This window comes from Bubalus kerabau, chromosome 11, assembly GCF_029407905.1.
Source record: "Bubalus kerabau isolate K-KA32 ecotype Philippines breed swamp buffalo chromosome 11, PCC_UOA_SB_1v2, whole genome shotgun sequence".
Taxonomy (NCBI): domain Eukaryota; kingdom Metazoa; phylum Chordata; class Mammalia; order Artiodactyla; family Bovidae; genus Bubalus; species Bubalus kerabau.
The window spans coordinates 68,960,395-68,980,052 of record NC_073634.1 but is presented as its reverse complement, the minus strand read 5'-3'; the positions used below and the strand labels follow the sequence as shown (position 1 = coordinate 68,980,052).

Below are 19,658 nucleotides of genomic sequence, written 5' to 3'. Positions count from 1 at the left end.
TTCCTGTGCTCTACAGTAGGCAATCATTAATTATCTAGTTTATACATAGTATCAGTAGTGTATAAGGTGTGACAAGATGAAGTTGCGACGGGCGCATTTCTGACCTATGGGGAGCCCAGGAATGGGCTCCACACATCCTTTACATGTTTCTGAGAGTGTCAGGTCTTCCCATTCTGAGGCTTGCCCTCCATTTTTGATGGGGTCTTCACTTTGGAAAACCAGCTCAGTAGTGACAGGGAGTCACCATCACGATGGTGACCAAATCCAGATGTCCTACTTAAGGCTCCAGTCTCTGTTTCTTGAAGTAGTTGAAACGTGTCTGGGACCTGGGATGGTGAATCATTCTGGCCACAGACTGCTCTTAAAGCCAATGGTTCTATTAGAAGCATATTTGGATCCCAGCCTTTTCATATTTGGTTGACTTCTGTGGAATTTGACTGCTTTGTAATTTTGTTGCCTTTTGTCAAATAGAATTAATTTCTGCTAGTTTCAGTCCTGTCTTGTCTCTTTCTCCCTCTCCTTTTTAGTAAGTACAAAATAAAGTGACGCGTTAGTACAGACATATTTTCTTTTTTGCTGAATTGTGGCAATGACCATAACAATGAAGCAGAAGAGAAAAGGGACTTGGTTGCAGGTGCAAGACTGAGGTTATGCAAAATGGAGAAACAACCAGGTCAGTGCCCAGGAGCCTACCACACAATGATCAGCGTTTCAGGGGAATGAAAAGAACATGTGTGTTGGGATTCCCAGTTTCCCTGTTATCATCGTCTCGGGCTGGTGTTTAACGTGTGCTGCGTTGGTTTTGGCTGAGAAAAGTGCTTGGAGGAAGCAGTTTTTTAAGTTCACTTGGTATCTCTAAGAGGTAATAAAGATCTTTATTTACAAATAACGCGCTTTCTAGGAAGTGCCTTTGTGTGGCATTGCACACCCTAGCAAAACGACGGGTTCTTTGTTTCAACTTGGTGGGAAGGGCAAAGGTCGGCATATAGGCTGCTTGTTTGCAGCCAGACATTTTACTCTCTGGGCATGTAACACTGTTCATCTTTTAACCTCTCTGCAACTCAGGATTCTCATTTATGGAATGGAGATAATAATTCTGTAAGAATCACTGAGGAACCAGGAAATTAAAGAGCTGCTCTTTACATCCCAGCTGCCTGATATCTATCTTTTGAAATGCTGTCAAGTGTCACCTCCTCAGGGAAGCCTTCCTGGATCACAGGGGTGCTGGATGGACCCCTGCCCTCCTTGGTAACAACACTTGTCTCACTACATGTAGCCCTGGGTTTATTTGGTTATTCCGTCACTCTCCTGTAAGCGCTTTCAGAGTAGAAACAAGCATCCTTATTTTGTATCAAATGAAACTTACAGCCGAGCCAGGTGCCTGGTTTCCAGGAGGCAGTGGGTAAAGATAGTTAAATGATGGGCAAATGGAACTTTATCATTAAAAGAGGTGCTCAAAATATACTGTGTATAAAATAGATAACTAATGAGAACCTGCTGTACAGCACAGAGAACTCTACTTAACACTCTGTGTGACCTGATTGGGAAGGAAGTCTAAAAGGGAGGGAATGTATGTAGGTGTACGGTGGATTCATTTTGCTGTACAGGAGAAACTAATACAACATTATAAAGCAACTATACTCCAATAAAAACTAATTTAAAGAAAGCACTAGATGCTAATGTCTATCACCTCCTCATGGCAATGTATGATGAAGCAAACTTTAAAATTTAAAAATAAATTTAAACACATTCTTAAAATAGAGTTCCTTAAAAGTCCATGAAGTCTAAGGAAGCAAACAAACAACAAAAGACCTTTATTGGGAAAAAAAATTTGCAGTGCCATTTCTCTCCCCCACTTTCTCCTATGGAAGAAAGGAGAAGGCATCAAGACTAATGATTGAATACTGGGGAGAAGATGAAGGTTTTGAGAAAGTGCTGGGTTATATAATCACACCAATAGTGCCTACGATTTTTGTGTGATCTGCACAACAATACATCTTTTTACCTGTGTAAAGTGAAGTAAAAATATTTGAGGCAGGTCTTTTGGGTGTGTTTGCCTGGTAGGAGAAAGAACAATAGAAGATATATTTTGGGTTTTCCAGAAGTGAGGACAAATCTGTAAAACTAAATTGATTTCTCTCAACACACACCACCGCTTTGATAACGCTGGTCTGAGGAAGAGATGGCATGGTTTTTCTCTCTCATCTGTTCCTGTCAGCCTTCCCCTCACATCCGGTATTTTGTAATAAAATTTCCAACAGATACGGGTTGTTCAACAGTCACTAGCAATGCATTGATTAATTATGTGTACCAGACTTTCAGTATATAATTAAGCTAAACAAAACTGCATTAAAATAATATGAATAATTTGACTTCAAGCCACCAAAACAAGGAAACGGAGTGAAAGCAGAATCTCTGACCTCACTCGCTTTAGCATATTGGAGGAGATAAAAATATAATCAGAGTTATAAATCATACAGCTGCCATAATACAGTGATACAAAAAGGAAGTTGTTCTGACCTTTGATTTGGAGGCGTTTCAAACATAGAAATGAAAGTGAACACTGTTCTGCTAAAAATAAAATTCTTCAGCTAGGAAATACAACAACAAAACCCTTTCCTTACTTATGTGGGTAATGTTTGTTTTTGTTGTTTTCAGCTATTCTTAGATTGTCTTCAGTATGACTGAAGTGTGGAGCATTGATATTGTCTCAGAACTATGTTATGTTGACATGCTTTTACTGTCTCTAAAACCAAAATTTAGAGAACGAACTATATTTCACATCCACAAAAATAGGATGAGCTCTTAATACCCCTGCAGATTTTAAAAGTGGTATTTATTCACTGTGCATTCATTTGAAAAATGTAGAAAAATCTGTCAAAAAGAAAAAGTCCATTCATAATTCTACTCTTGAGAATCTTGAGGTAACCACAATCAATACCAGTTTCTTTCCAGTCTGAGTTTATGTGAATGTATGTGGAACTGATCATCATGTTGTGTATATATTGTGGTAACTGCCTCTTTCACTTGTGCCTCACATGCATTTTTCCATTTCCTTAAGTGTTTCTCCCAAATAAGAGTTTAATTGTTTAATATTGATAGAATCCTGTCAAAAGGATAAATCATACTTTATTTAACAAGGTCAATGTTTTTTAACATTCAGTTGTTCCCAGTTTCTAATCACTATTTTAGAAGTTCAATGCACTATCCATTGTGCAACAGAGCCAGGTTTTAAAAATTATTTGAAACAAGCAAAACACTCAGGGAATATTGCCAATATTTTATAATAATTATGAATTTAGTATAACATTTAAAAATTGTGCATCATTATATTATATACCTGTAAGTTATATAATATTGTATATCAATTATATTTCAATAAAAATAATGTGGAAGAGCAAAACAGTTGAATAAACAGAGCTCACAATTCTGTATGCATGATTCTGATTTTTGCTTCTTGTAAAATTCCAAGAGAAATTCTTTCCATTAAGGGTATGAGCAGTTTTAAACCTCTTTCTGCTGCTACTGCTAAGTCGCTTCAGTCGTGTCCGACTCTGTGCTACCCCATAGACAGCAGCCCACTAGGTTCCTCTGTCCCTGGGATTCTCCAGGCAAGAATACTGGAGTGGGTTGCCATTTCCTTCTCCAATGCGTGAAAGTGAAGTCACTCAGTAGTGTCCGAATCTCTTGCTACATCATGTCAAAGTTTCATCTGGAAAGGCCAGAAAGACTGAGTCTTTGCACCTCCAGCAGTAGGGGATGAACCACATGACCAACCTTGAAAGAGAATGTTCTTAGAGGAGTATTTCCATAGAAGCTTGGAATGTGGGGTAAGGAGGGAATGTGCAATCATAAAATTGAAGAATCTAATTTTTTCCCCTTGTTTTCCTCCATGCACAAACAGTAGCAGCTGAGGGAGAGAAAGGAAGAGTTGTGAAAAATGTCAAAAGTCATCTGGATGTATCGTTCTTATGAAAACCTGTCTGTGAGGTATGAAAACCTATTTAGAGTGAGTAGTCAATTCATCCCTCATTGACATACCAGGAAGAATTTAAAGTGCAGAGATATGACAAACCAGCTTAAAAATTAAAAACAAAACAAAACAGAACAAAAAAACACAAGCAGAGAGGCCTATGTATCCAGACTTACCCAGTAAATGGGTATCTTCACTGGTAATAGATTTTATTCAAGATGCCACCCTTCCCCCTTTTCTGAGAATTCTCCTCCCACCTGGTCCATGAACGTTGGCACCTAGCAAGTATGGTTGTACTCTTGACATGCTAATTAATTAGACTGGCTGGCTCAAGCTAGGTTGGCTAGAGACTTTTTTCTGAAGATAGTAATTTGGTCCTTGACATAGGCTGGTATTCTTTTGGTTTCAAGGAATAGAAAACTTAATATACTGTCTTAAGCATAAAGGTATTTTGTTGACTCATGTACCCAAACTGCTCACAAAGAAACTTGGGCTGCTGGAGTGATTTGATGGAGGACTCAAAAATGATGTCAGCCAAGTCTTGGCTTCCTTTCCTTTGAGTTGGCTCAGACTTCTAGGTTACTCCCTTTGTGGTAGCAGGTGACAAGAGCTCCAAACTCACATCTCACTCAGATAGACCCGGAGGAGAACAGCGAGACCATGTCCTAGCTGTCTAGACAAGTCTTTCCTAGACTCAGTCTAATTGTAGCTATTTAGGCCCATGTCTTTCCGTGAACCAATCACTGGCCAGGGACATGGAATCCACTGGTTGATTGAAGCCAACTGAGTTTCCCACACAAAGTCGGACATGACTGAAGTGACTTAGCAGCAGCAGTTAGAGTAAAGGTAAGGTCCATCTCTCAAGCACTGTGGGCTGGGAAACTGGAATAGTGTTCAGAGGGGTAACTACATCCCACAGAGGAAATCAAGAAATATGCACTAAAATCTCCCTTGTGGTTGGGACTCTATCTTGTAAAGCTCATCCTCATGGAGGGTGAATTCTACCAGATGGATGAGCAGCAGTAGAATGACCAAAAGAAATAGGGGGGACAGAGAAGCAGAAACAGGAGCGAGGAGGGAATACTGATGAATTTGTATTTATTGCTTCTAGTCCTTTCAAGACTTCTAGTTCTATCCTATCCTCTGTTTCTTGAGAACTCCCCACATCCTCATAATAACTTCCCCCTTTCTGATAAGTCATTCTGTGTAGTTTCCTGCAGCCACATATGCACTAATAATGGCTTCTAGAAGATTCCCAAGTCCTGCCCACCTGTACTGTCTCCTTTGGTTCAGACGTGAGCCTTTGGTTTGACAGTTCTGTTCCCTCCTTTAAAGGTGATCTTATAAGGCGTCTTGGATTAATTGTGACAAGCAAGAACAGGGAGCAGTAAGAGCTGACCATGAACCTGAGACAGAATGGCAATAGTTTATTGTGCCCATTTGATATGTGTACAAGGATGACATTTGACTCCATTTACTTAGCAGATGTTTATCAGTTTCCTCCACGGGAATGTTGCAAAAATCTTCAAAGGAGCCTTTTTTCCCCCTCCCCGCTGCACCTTGGATGCGATGTTCTGTGAAATATGTTAACTTATTTTTTTCTTTACCAAACCCATAAAAATGTCCTGGTTGACATGCAATGTTGTGACAAGCCCTAGTAGATTGTGTCAATCATTTTGCTTTATGTTACATTAAGTGACATATTGTAATGTGATTGATACAACATGGGATGACACATCATAATGCAAAATATCATCTGGAAAATGTAGAAAAACAACAGAAGACTTGAAGCCACTTTTACTTTCTAATTCTTTGAATACGTTAGTGGAAAAGATCTCTTTCATTAGGATAGTTACTTGGGAAAGCGTTCAGGTCTTTCTCGTCCGGGTTTGTTCTTCTTTCCTTTGTAATTAACAGGGCACATGGAAAACAATTGCATCTTTGGGGACTGATAAGGTCTGGGTTTGAACTGAATGTCTCTAAAGCCTTTGTGGAGTTCTTCAGTGACAATATCTTTTCTGCACATTAAAATTGTCTTCTCTTGGTTCTGATAAAAAAGAACTTTTATATCAAAAGAACTCCATCCACCCACCCCAGGTAATATTCTCCTCTTTAAAATCTCTGATATTTCTTTCCATTGTTTTACAGGGACTGGGGGAAAAAACATCTTTTCAGATTTCACTGTAAGGTCCGTGAGGGTCTCAGAGGAGAATATATTTAAAAATATTTACTGTATCTTCAGAGTCATACACAGTGCCTGACACATGGTAACACTATGTGTTTGTTAATGCCTTGTTGAAGAATCTTCGTCTTTAATTATACTTTATTTGCATTTATTGAGGGACATTTAATAAAATAAAACATGAAGTATTAGTTTCTTAGGGCTGCTACAGCAGATTATTACAAATGTGGTGGCTTTATTTTCTCAGATTTCTGGGGACTGAAGTCTGAAATCAAAGTGTCAGCAAGACCAAGCTCCCTCTGAAGGCATTAGGGGCAGATACTTACTTGCTTCTTCCAGGTTCGGTGGCTCCAGGGCTCCTTAACTTGTGGCCTCATACTTCTAAGCTCTGTTTCTATCTTCATATGGCCTTCTCCTCTCTCTGTGTGTCTTTCATTAGATCTCATCAGGACCCTTGTCATTAGATTTTTGAGTTCACTTGGAAAACAATCTCGAGATGGATGATTTCATCTCAAGATCTTTAACTTACATCTGCAACTACCCCCTTTTCCAAATAAGGTTATATTAAAGATTCTTGGTGGATTTACATTTTGGAGGCTACCATTCAACCCAATATACCCCTATTAACAAAAATAATAAGATAGGTTAGTTGGGGGAAGTTAACATTTTTGGTTGATGGTTTCATAAAATCTCTTTGTTTTGATCTACCTTTAAACCTGTTTCTGTTTACTTTTATATCTAGTAATGATGGTATTATGAAGTTAATTATATGTTTCTTTAATAATAGATATCTCTATAATATTACAGGCAGCTTTCCCCATCTGAATATGAATTTGCACTAGTAACTAAAGATAGAGAGAATGGAAAAAGCTGAGACGAATTTATTGACTGTGACACGGACTCTTAAAGTCCTTTAAAACATGCCAACTGACCTCATATCCTCCATGAATGTACATGATATACATGAGATTTGTCCGTATTTATACACAGTATGTGGAGGAATTCTGGCTAGTTGAGGATTTTTACGTAGTTTTCTTAAATGTGAATTTCAATCTGTTACCTACCTTTATCACCATATCCACCCACAGATGTAGGAGTTCAGAGCAAAGAGAAAAAAGAAAACTTGGAGTGATCAGGGAAGGTCTTATGGGACAAGGGACATGAAAGGGGATGGGCTGTTCAAGGAAGAAGATATTGCCTCATGGTCGGCCTTAGGGCCACCAAATTCTCATTCAAAAGAACATCTATCCTCCAACTAATGTGGGGCCAGATCCTGATGCTGAAAGCTTGGTCTCTGTGTACCAGTACCAGGCTGAATCCTGGAGATAGAGCTTTGGGTAAAGTAGAAAAAAATAGCTTAATTTCTTTGCCAGGCGAAGGAGGACACAGCAGGCTCCTGCCCACAAAAACTCTGTGTCCCAAACCAGGGGAGTTTGGTGAGGAGTTTTATGGCAATGGTTCAAGGGTGGCATTGCTGATAATATTAGGAGGTGTAACAGGTAATCTTAGAGCTTCTCTGGTTCCTTTACTCTGGCCTCAAATGGTCTTCTTTGGTATGAAGAATGCCACTGTTTGGTTTTATTCTACAAAGGGCTTAAAGATATTGTTTTGTGGAATCAGGACCATGCCCAAGGCTGCAGTATAGTTTCCTGGCAGTTCCTCCCTCATCTCTGCATCCCCTCCATTCCCTGGATTATGGACTGTCCTAATCTGCTCTTTGGAACTCAGAGGAGTTCATGGAGGCTGGAGGCGGACAGAAAGGCTTCCATGCCCCAGAGCCCCATAGGATCCTGCTTGGTTTTAGTTCTCTTACTTATGCTGCACAATACATCTCTGGTCCTTCTTTTTAAGGCAGCAAGACCCTAGACTTATATTAACTTTTCCTCTCTTTGTTCAATATCTTGTGGCTGCATAGAGTAATTTAATAAATCAAAATCGTCTTTTTCAATTTTCATTGTGGCTACATTGGTGTTCTTTTGAATGGAACTCAATTATTGGGATGGCATATATTACTTGAATCATTTTAGAGCTCAATCAATACACATATCTTCATAATAAATATTGATGTCCCTTGGAAGCCTCCACCAGTGTCCCACACGTTCAGTGCAGCTGTCAGGATCCAGGCAGCTCTGGGTAATTAATATTTTCATTTTCTTCTTCCATCTTGAACTTAGGTCTGAATGTGGTCCTTCAAGTAGGGAAGAGGAATTCTGAAACAAAATCATTCCTAAATCTGTTACACTAACAACACTTCACATAGAACTCTGAGAACTTAAATGTTCTATGGAACTTCAGTTCTGCAAAATAAAGACTCAACTCATGGGAGAAAATGAATAGCCTGAATGCTTTCATCTTTGAAAATGACCAGCCAAGAAGAAATAGAATGGTTTCCTAGTAGGTTTAAAAAGGGGAAAAATCTTAACTAAATCCTCAAACAAATATCAAAGGCTTGTAGCTAGGAAAACAAAGAGGCTACCTGGGGACTGTGTCTTAAAGGTGCGATGATATCTGAATATCTGAAATCCCAAGGTCATGACCACTATGTTTATCAAACAATATTCTTATCTGATCTTATATTTGAGTATATTCTTATCATCAGATATAATTGATGATTTATTTTGGAGTTCAATACACAGTGAATTATTGTCAAGCAAATGGTAACATATTTGAACTGCTAAAATATTTTGGTTTCCAGTAAGAATTCAACCCCAATCTATAGTGTCCACAGTGAAGGCACAGGGTCTTACCTACATCTTCATAAAATAGCTAGATTGCCACCCTTGCACCAATGCATGTATTTCCTCCCAAAGGGGTCATGATGTAATCTCCTGAATTCTTAATCATAATGTGCCCTGGTAGCTCAGATGGTAAAGATCTTCCTGCAGTTTAGGAGACCAGGGTTCAATCCCTGGGTCAGAAGATCCCCTGGAGAAGGGAATGGCAATTCACTCCAGTATTCTTGCCTGGAGAATTCCATGGACAGAGGAGCATTGTGGGCTATAGTCTATGGGTTCACAAAGAGTCAGACACAACTGAGTGACTAACACATGCGCATACTTTACCCATTTTTTTAAAAAACGGAAGTACAATTGTTTTACAATGTAGTGTCAGCTTCAGGTGTACAGCAAAGTGATTCAGTTATACATGTATATGTGTGTGTGTATATATATATATAGGTATAGACAGAATATAAGTATAGAAAATATAGATATAGAGAATATGTGTGTGTGTATATATATATATATATGTATGCATGTATATATGTATTTCTTGTTTTTAGCTCCTAAGTTGTGCCCAACTGTTTGTGACCCCATGGACTGTAGCCCGCCTAGCTCCTCTGTCCATGGGATTTCCCAGGCAAGAATACTGGAGTGGGTTGCCATTTCCTTCTCCGAGGTATTTTCTGGACCCAGCAATCAAACCCACATCTCCTGCACTGGCAGGTGAATTCTTTACTGCTGAGCCACCAGGAAGTCTTTTTCAGACTCTCTTCCATTTTAAGTTATTACAAGATACTGAGTATAGTTCCCAGTGCTATATCATAGGTCCTTGTTGTTTATCTGCTTTATATACAATAGTGTGTGTCTGGTAAGTAAACACCTAGATACTCTTTTTTAGTTATCATTAACTCTTTAGAACCCAGAGCATTGACAAAGTCATCTTAGCCGGGGAGATAAATCAGAGAAAAACAGAACTGTTTTGACTTAGAGTCTGAGGCGACATTGTAGGACAAGAAGAATTTCGCATTTTGGTTTCACAAGCTAAGATTTTTTCTGAAAAAAAAAAAAAAAAAATCTGGAAACAGGCTTGCCCTTTGAGTGCCTACTGTGTATACTCAGAGGAGAGTTTTTCAAATGTTTCCAAAATATCTCCTCAGTCAGTTTGTACTAGGTATTGTCCCAACGACTTTATTTTGCTTTTGTAATTTGAGATACATTTCAGTGTCGATTTATGGCTGGAATGTGAACCTCCTTGCCAGGGGTTATAAAAGGAAAAGGCAAGCCCTTCACACATTTAGCAGTATCACAACAGTGTTGTCTCTAAACTTTGAAACCTCTAAAATGGTCTAAACGTGGAGCCCATTCTCACATATTTCTGTGAATTTATTTCAAACCTTTCCCAGACCCAGATATCTTTTTAACATTTTATGTTGTAATTTTCCTACTTATTTTTATTTATCTTGGTCCCAAGACTACAAAGTCAGCTCAGAGTCAGAAAATTTTAAATAAGTAAATGAGAGCCCTGACTATAAATTTAAGGCCTTCTATGTAGCTTTACTTCTGTGTCTGTGTATATATTTGTACCAGTAATTTGATAACATGGGGCACTGAATGAAGAAAGTGAGGAATGATCCAAATATGAGGGAGTATGCACTGCACATTCAGACCTTATCAGCTCCAGGATCAGTTATCTGTTTGAGGAAAATTACATTGCATCTGTCAATAGACTTAATAACTCAGTGCCTGCTATTTGATAATGGATAATCACACAAATTCAGGAAGCTAGACCATATGCCATTCAAGTTTTTTCTATTCTCTTATTCACCTTAATTTTCTAGATGAGTGAAATTATCTAGTCCTGGACTCAAGATGGCATACATGGGAACAGAGCCTGCAGGAATCCTGCTGCCTCTGATGTTAGCCCCTTGCAGGTTGCGGCTGCCGGGTTATGTCTGCCACCATGGCATCTAATTGAAATGGGCAGAGTTTGGAAAATTGTAAATGTGGACAAAGCAAGTGACTGATGGATGGAAAATCACAAAGGGCAGATGTGGAAGAGCTGAGGGAAGTGGCTGGTGGGAAACAATGAGGCTGTGGGGGCTAAGGATTCAGGTTGTAAGGAATATTTCTGATCTCTGTTTTTAAACCAGGAAGAATAGACACTAATGGTGGAGATGATTTAGGGATGTTTTTCCCTGGAAGCGGGGGATCTTTCAGAGACCCTTCGTTTGTAATGATCCAGGAGACTATTTCTATTTATAGAACAATTTCTCTACTCTCAGATAATAGGGTCATTTTGTCACTTAGTAATAATTTTGACTATAATTATTGCATGAATTAATTTCAGTGATAAACAAATAGATGTTCCTTGTTCTCAGAGATCAAGAAGACTAGATGCTGGCACTTTCTGGTGTGGATTTGGCTGCTCAAAGATGTCATCTCTGACTCAAACTCTTTCACCATTGTGCTATGCCCTCCATTCCAGGGCTCTTGTCAAGACAAGAGTGGCTTCCTGTGGTAACCAGGTGCCCACTGCATCTATTGCCACCTATAAAGATAGCAAGGGAGGGATGGAGCCATTAGCATCTACCCCTTTACACAGAAGCAAACCTGTCCCAGAGGCTCCCAATAGACTTTGACTTTCATCCCACTAGCCAGAACTGTATCATGTTAGTATTTTGAACTTCTAAGAAGCTGGACAAGTGAGATATTGCTTGGAGCTGGTGTATTGCTGCTTGAAAACAATAGAGAGTTCTGTAAACAAAGAAGAATGCATGTGAGTTAGACCAATGAGCAAGGAATGCCACCACTGTCTACTTAAGCTTTACTGTGGAAGGAGAATAAGTTTTGGACAATGTACTAGTTCACATAGTCTCAAGGAAGAGGTGGTCGAAGTGATGCCAGCAATGGGGCCACCTGGACACTGCTATAGTTTTTTTTTTGTTGTTGTTGTTTTTGTAGTCTGTCTTTATATAGTCTTTTTAATAGGAATGAATTGGATGTTTTGGGAATTTGTATCAAATCAAGAAAAATCAAAAGAATATACAATGGAGCGCTGAATCAGAAAACTGAATCCACATTTTCAACCTGGTTCTTAGCTGGAATTATCTCCTAGATTTCTACAAGGCCAGAGTCTCAACTAAGTTCCTCTTTGTCTTGTTCCCAGATTTATTGACTTTTAGACCTCAGGTTTCTGTGGGCTGGGAAAAATAATCATATTGTGCTCCTTGAGGAAGACAGTATCCTGCAGAAAGAAGAGTATGTCACATTTTAACTTAATCACATACGTTCAGTTCAGTTCAGTTCTCAGTCTTGTCCGACTCTTTGCGACCCCATGAATCGCAGCACGCCAGGCCTCCCTTTCGGTCCCCAACTCCTGGAGTTCACTCAAACATGTCCATAGAGTCGGTGATGCCATCCAGCCATTTCATCCTCTGTCATCCCCTTCTTCTCCTGCCCCCAATCCCTCCCAGCATCAGGGTCTTTTCAATGAGTCAACTCTTCACATGAGGTGGCCAAAGTATTGGAGTTTCAGCTTCAGCATCAGTCCTTCCAGTGAACACCCAGGACTGATCTCCTTTAGGATGGACTGGTTGGATCTTCTTGCAGTCGAAGGGACTCTCAAGAGTCTTCTCCAACACCACAGTTCAAAAGCATCAATTCTTCGGTGCCCAGCTTTCTTCACAGTCCAACTCTCACATCCATACATGTGAGAGTTTTTCCATACACTGGAAAAACCATAGCCTTGACCAGATGGACCTTTGTTGGCAAAGTAATGTCTCTGCTTCTTAATATGCTATCTAGGTTGGTCATAACTTTTCTTCCAAGGAGTAAGTGTCTTTTAATTTCATGGCTGCAGTCACCATCTGCAGTGATTCTGGAGCCCCAAAAAATAAAGTCTGCCACTGTTTCCACTGTTTCCCCATCTATTTCCCATGAAGTGATGGGACCAGATGCCATGATCTTCGTTTTCTGAATGTTGAGCTTTAAGCCAACTTTTTCACTCTCCTCTTTCACTTTCATCAAGAGGCTTTTTAGTTCCTCTTCACTTTCTGCCATAAGGGTGGTGTCATCTGCATATCTGAGGTTATTGATCTTTCTTCCAGCAATCTTGATTCCAGCTTGTGCTTCTTCCAGCCCAGCATTTCTCATGATGTACTCTGCATAGACGTTAAATAAGCAGGGTGACAATATACAGCCTTGACGTACTCCTTTTCCTATTTGGAACCAGTCTGTTGTTCTGTGTCCAGTTCTAACTGTTGCTTCCTGACCTGCATATAGGTTTCTCAAGAGGCAGGTCAGGTGCTTTGGTATTCCTATCTCTTGAAGAATTTTCCACAGTTTATTGTGATCCACACAGTCAAAGGCTTTGGCATAGTCAATAAAGCAGAAATAGATGTTTTTCTGGAACTCTCTTGCTTTTTCGATGATCCAGTGGATGTTGGCAATTTGATCTCTGGTTCCTCTGCCTTTTCTAAAACCAGCTTGAACATCTGGAAGTTCATGGTTCACATATTGCTAAAGTCTGGCTTGGAGAATTTTGGGCATTACTTTACTAGCATGTGAGATGAGTGCAATTTTGTGGTAGTTTGAGCATTCTTTGGCATTGTCTTTCTTTGGGATTGGAATGAAGACTGACCTTTTCCAGTCCTGTGGCCACTGTGGAGTTTTCCAAATTTGCTGGCATATTGAGTGCAGCACTTTCACAGCATCATCTTTCAGGATTTGAAATAGTTCAACTGGAATTCCATCACCTCCACTAGCTTTGTTCGTAGTGATGCTTTCTAAGGCCTACTTGACTTCACATTCCAGGATGTCTGGCTCTAGGTGAGTAATCACACCATCGTGATTATCTGGGTTGCTAAGCTTTTTTTTATACAGTTCTTCTGTGTATTCTTGCCACCTCTTCTTAATATTTACTGCTTCTGTTAGGCCCATGCCATTTCTGTCCTTTATCTGTCCTGTGTGGGCACAGCAGGGCCGAGAGGAGCTACTCTGTGTCCAAGGTCAGGAGGGGCAGCCATGAGGAGATACCCCTCTTCCAAGGTAAGAGAAACCCAAGTTAGATGGTAGGTGTTGCAAGAGGGCATTAGAGGGCAGACACACTGAAACCATAATCACAGAAAACTAGCCAATCTGATCACACAGACCACAGCCTTGTCTAACTCAATGAAACCAAGCCATGCTGTGTGGGGCCACCCAAGAAAGGAGGTTCATGGTGGAGAGGTCTGGCAGAATGTGGTCCACTGGAGAAGGGAATGGCAAACCACTTCAGTATTCTTGCCTTGAGAACCCCATGAACAGTATGAAAAGGCAAAATGATAGGATACTGAAAGGAGAACTCCCCAGGTCGGTAGGTGCCCAATATGCTACTGGAGATCAGTGGAGAAATAACTCCAGAAAGAATGAAGGCATGGAGCCAAAGCAAAAACAACACCCAGATGTGGATGTGACTGGTGAAGCAAAGTCCAATGCTGTAAAGAGCAATATTGTATAGGAACCTGGAATGTCAGGTCCATGAATCAAGGCAAATTGGAAGTGGTCAAACAGGAGATGGCAAGAGTGAATGTTGACATTCTAGGAATCAGCGAACTAAAATGGACTGGAATGGGTGAATTTAACTCAGATGACCATTATATCTACTCCTGTGGGCAGGAATCCCTTAGAAGAAATGGAGTAGCCATCATGGTCAACAAAAGAGTCCGAAATGCAGTACTTGGATGCAACTCAAAAACAACAGAATGATCTGTTTGTTTCCAAGGCAAACCATTCAATATCATGGTAATCCAAGCCTATGCTCCAACCAGTAACGCTGAAAAAGCTGAAGTTGAACGGTTCTATGAAGACCTACAGGACCTTTTAGAACTAACACCCAAAAAAGTTGTCCTTTTCATTATAGGGGACTGGAATGCAAAAGTAGGAAGTCAAGAAACACCTGGAGTGACAGACGAATTTGGCCTTGGAGTACGGAATGAAGCAGGGCAAAGGCTAATAGAGTTTTGCCAAGAGAACGCACTGGTCATAACAAACACTCTCTTCCAACAACACAAGAGAAGACTCTACACATGGATATCACCAGATGGTCAACACCGAAATCAGATTGATTATATTCTTTGCAGCCAAAGATGGAGAAGCTCTATACAGTCAGCAAAAACAAGACTGGGAGCTGACTGTGGCTCAGATCATGAACTCCTTATTGCCAAATTCAAACTGAAATTGAAGAAAGTAGGGAAAACCACTAGACCATTCAGGTATGACCTAAATCAAATCCTTTATGATTATACAGTGGAAGTGAGAAATAGATTTAAGGGACTAGACCTGATAGATAGAGTGCCTGATGAACTATGGATGGAAGTTCATGACATTGTACAGGAGACAGGGATCAAGACCATCCCCATGGAAAAGAAATGCAAAAAAGCAAAATGGCTGTCTGAGGAGGCCTTACAAATAGCTGTGAAAAGAAGAGAAGTGAAAAGCAAAGGAGAAAAGGAAAGATATAAGCATCTGAATGCAGAGTTCCGAAGAATAGAAAGGAGAGATAAGAAAGCCTTCCTCAGCGATCAATGCAAAGAAATAGAGGAAAACAACAGAATAGGAAAGACTAGAGATCTCTTCAAGAAAATTAGAGATACCAATCACATAGATAAGACCATGAAAAAGGTAGATGTACTTCATACCTATGCTACATTTCCCCCCCACCCTCCACAGGGGAATTCACAGGATTTGATAGGCATCTAACACATCCAAAGATGCTAAAGAGGAAAGTTGAGGCAGATCTTATGCTTTTTCTTTTTGCAGATGCGGAACCTGTGACTCAAAGGCTTTTTTCTGAGTCATCCAGGAATTGCCAACATTGCAGATACTGCTGCACAACTCTTCCACTGCATCACATGGCCTTCTGGCAAATCTCTCTGAAAGCTAAATCACCGCCATGGGTCAAGCAATTCCTTCTGAAGTGAGGAGTTGTTTGAATGGTCAGTTAGGGTATGCCAAAGGCCTCAGTCTTTGCAAAGGATTTGCGCCAAAGGCCTCAAATTTGTGTCAGTTAGGGTGTGCCAAAGACCTCAAATCTTGCAAAAGATTTGCAAAAAGTTGGGCTTATCTTGGTAGATTCATGAGGGCTTTTTGATGACAAAAATGTCACCATTTTTTGTTTTTGCATCTTTTAAATGAGAGGAAAAGAGTAAACTTCTTTTCAACTTAGAATTTGTATCCTTCATTCTCCTACCTTGTCATGAAATAGCTGTGAGTCAATATGTAAAATTGTAATGTATGAGTGTCCATTTTTTCCTCTCATTTTCTTACTCAACTATGTTGTGTCCACCAAGTCCCCAGTGTGGTTCTAGTGGGGGAGAATATGAGACAGGCGAGGTTGCTGCTCCCTGGGGCTTTCATTCTGGCAAATGGGAACCACAAACAATAAATGCACGACCGGTGGTTTCAATGAGCTGAACTCCAAAGGGGGTGAGTAGAATATGGCTTCATCGAGTTTCTGTTCTTTTTTTTTTTTTTTAATAGTCGTTCCTTGAAACCTGATTCTTGCACTGGTCATCCCTGTCCTGGGGCCAAAATCTTGGGCTAGCAGCACAATTTTTCCAGTTTTAGTTACAAGAAGAATCTCCAAGGTATTTGAAAGATACTGTTCTAAGATAGAACAAGGCAGGTTTGCTGTAGGAACAGGAAACCAAAGGCACCATGGTGCCCTTGCTTCCTGGGGAGAGGGGAGACAGCCTGGGAGCAGCTAAGGTGGAAATTAAAGTGGGGGGCTGGCCAGGTCCTGGGCCAGGGGTGCAGGTTTTATTTCCAGACTGAGCAGCAGCATCGGAGAGTTTTGAGCAAGAGAGTTATGTGCTCTGATGGTAGCTTCAAAGGTCATTGACCTTTTGAAGGGGAGTGGACTGTAGGGAAGCAAGAGAGGAAACAGAGACACCAGTAATTGGGGAAAATTCCTGCCCTGGTCCAGCGGAGGGACGAAGGTGAGGAGGAGTGGGTAGAGATGGTTGGGGGAATGCAGTCTTTCAGGTAGATCCTTCTTTCTTCCAGTCCGTGAAACCTACCACGGTGGCCACCCTGCTGTAGTACTTAGTTAAGTCCTCCCTGGATTTCACCTGCACGTCTGTGTGAGTTAAAGAAGTGTCTTTTATATGATTTAGAGAAAAATGTATCTTGTGGCTTTCCTAACTTCTTTACTATCTCACAACCCCTTTCTAAATGCAGATCTTAGAATATAAGCATGTATTAAAGGCATAAAATCAGGCTAAGGTAAACTTTCCCTGACTCAGAATTTTTCTAATTGTCACACCTTGGCATAATTCAGCCTTCAGTCCCTACAAAGAGGAAAAAGGATTATTAAATATTGGGAGAATTTAGTTCTTCTGACTTATAAAAGAGGTATTATCACTGCCCGTTCAATTTTTTGCCCCCCTCTTCCTTCCTTCTTTCCTTTCTCCTTCTCTCTCTCTTTCCCTTTTTCAGAAATAAGAGAAGGGGAAGGGAAAGGACTAAATTCATCTACTTTGAAGAAAAAAATACTCAAGGGCTGTCAGTGCTTGTTATTATAATAGGTATTGTTAATAGGAACAGGGTAGCTAAGGTGAAGGAAGAGAATAGATTTATTACTTTTATTTGGAGTTGCACCAATTTTTTGGTTCCTAAGACCAATGGATAACTACCATTCTTTAAAAGTTCGAAAAAGCCATGTTGTTAACATGCCGCCATCACTTACCTAGTTTTATGTTTATACACATTTGTCTATAGTTTGAGGAAACGGAAGGACATTTCTAAATTTATTTAGAAAATAAAGGAACAATCTGTGATAAAACCGTAAACCATCTCAAGAGCCACCATAAAATTTCAGCACAGTGTATGGTTTCAAAATAGAATTTGTGAAGCAAAAATCATGACTAGAGTAAGAATAATATGAGCTCTGGGTGGTCCTACTGGTCCTTGCTGTGTAAGTTAAGAGCCTTGAGGAGTGTGTGTAAGTGTCCTGGTGCCTGTTGGGAAGGGACGTGTCATGGGTCCCCAGAGTCTGGCCAAAGGACTCAGGGGTGAGCTGAGCTTGTGGCTGACCAGGAAAGCACCACGATGCCCCGCCTGAGATGCATGCTCCTTGAGCTCCCTGAAGAACCCCAGCATCCATCTCTGGCTGTACTGCTGCAGGCTCATCTCCTCCAGCAGCTGCCTGTTGTGATGTCCGGTTTCTGGGGCTGACATCTGGGTCAGGTGGGAGGGGGGAGTTGGTCCATCTTTCCCTGCCCCTGCGCCCACCTGCTTCAGGCCAGACCCCAAACAGCTCCAGGGAACTCTTTCTGAAAGGGGGATAAACAAACCTATGCTTAGATTTTTTTTTTTTTAAGGCTTTTTCTTCCCCTAAAATGGTCCAGCTGTGCTGTGTCCCCATCCGCCTCCTCTGCTTCTTCCAGTCAGCAGGCTGAGCTGGCTACAGTTCCCTTCTTTGCTCCCCTCTGCCAGCATCACAGCCTGCAATATCGCCAAGAGGTTTCTTGTTTTCCCAAGGCAAATGAAACTTCATGGACCATTTCTTCCTTCTTTCCTAGAAGCAGAGACTGGCACAAAGGAGGGAGTGGGAAACGGAGCAAGTCAACTTCTCAGCACCCGCCACAGAGGAAAGTGCTGACCCAGCCAGCAAGGGGCCCTGGGACCCAGCTGACTCCGAAGCAGATGGCGATGTGAGGGGCACATTCATCACACAGCTACCTGAGCAGCAGATGAACGAGATTCTCAGCAATCCTGTGCTCAGTCTGTAGCTTAAGAAATACAGCCATCTTACTTCCTCTCTCTCTCTTTTAAAATAGGAGCAGATATTTTTCATGTCTCACCCAGATGCTACTATTTCTCTGTTATTTGCACTTGCTGTGTTGAAATGCAACAGATGTTTCAAAAGGGTTTAAATTCCTCATGAGGGACTCTGACAAATAAACTGAACACCTCACTTTACAGCCTCCCTTTGCTCAGACTCTTGGCAGACTTTTTTTTTTTTTTCCCAGGCTGGAGAGAATAAAGAAGAATTCTGTTACAAAATGACAGTGGAAAGAATATAACAACAATCATGATTGTTTATTGAGCTCCCATGGTGTGTTGTATGGGCCTGGGTGTGTGCCTGCTGCTGCTGCTGCTAAGTTGCTTCAGTCGTGTCCAACTCTGTGCGACCCCGTAGACGGCAGCCCACCAGGCTTCCCCGTCCCTGGGATTCTCCAGGCAAGAACACTGGAGTGGGTTGCCATTTCCTTCTCCAATGCATGAAAATGAAAAGTGAAAGTGAAGTCGCTTAGTCGTGTCGGACTCTAGCGACCCCATGGACTGCAGCCTACCAGGCTCCTCCGCCCGTGGGATTTTCCAGGCAAAAGTACTGGAGTGGGGTGCCACCCATGCTCATATCTGACTCTTTTGTGACCCCATGGACTGTAGCCTGCCAGTCTCCTCTTTCCATAGATTTTTCCAGGCAAGAATACTAGAATGGGTTACCCTCTCCTACTCCAGGAGATCTTCCCAATATAGGAATTGAACCTGAGTCTCTTGTGTCCCCTGCATTAGCAGGCAGATTCTTTACCACTGCACCACCTGGGAGGCCCTAGAATGGTTAGTTACCCAAAGTGGGTTTTCTCTCTGTTATTTTATTTGACACTAATGGCACCCCACTCCAGTACTCTTGCCTGGAAAATCCCATGGACGGAGGAGCCTGGTGGGCTGCAGTCCATGGGGTTGCTAGAGTCGGACACGACTGAGTAACTTCCCTGTCACTTTTCACTTTTGTGCATTG

General features: G+C 41.1%; 1 long non-coding RNA gene across 1 annotated transcript in view; it reads left to right on the top strand.

Annotated features, from left to right (window-relative positions):
- LOC129623266 (uncharacterized) overlaps positions 1–19,326 on the top strand; it is a 114,845-nt gene extending 95,519 nt beyond the window's left edge. The window contains exon 3 of the long non-coding RNA XR_008700445.1: positions 18,436–19,326. This is a non-coding gene — a long non-coding RNA (uncharacterized LOC129623266). The remainder of the gene's footprint in view (positions 1–18,435) is intronic.
- The last annotated feature ends 332 nt before the right edge of the window (positions 19,327–19,658 follow it).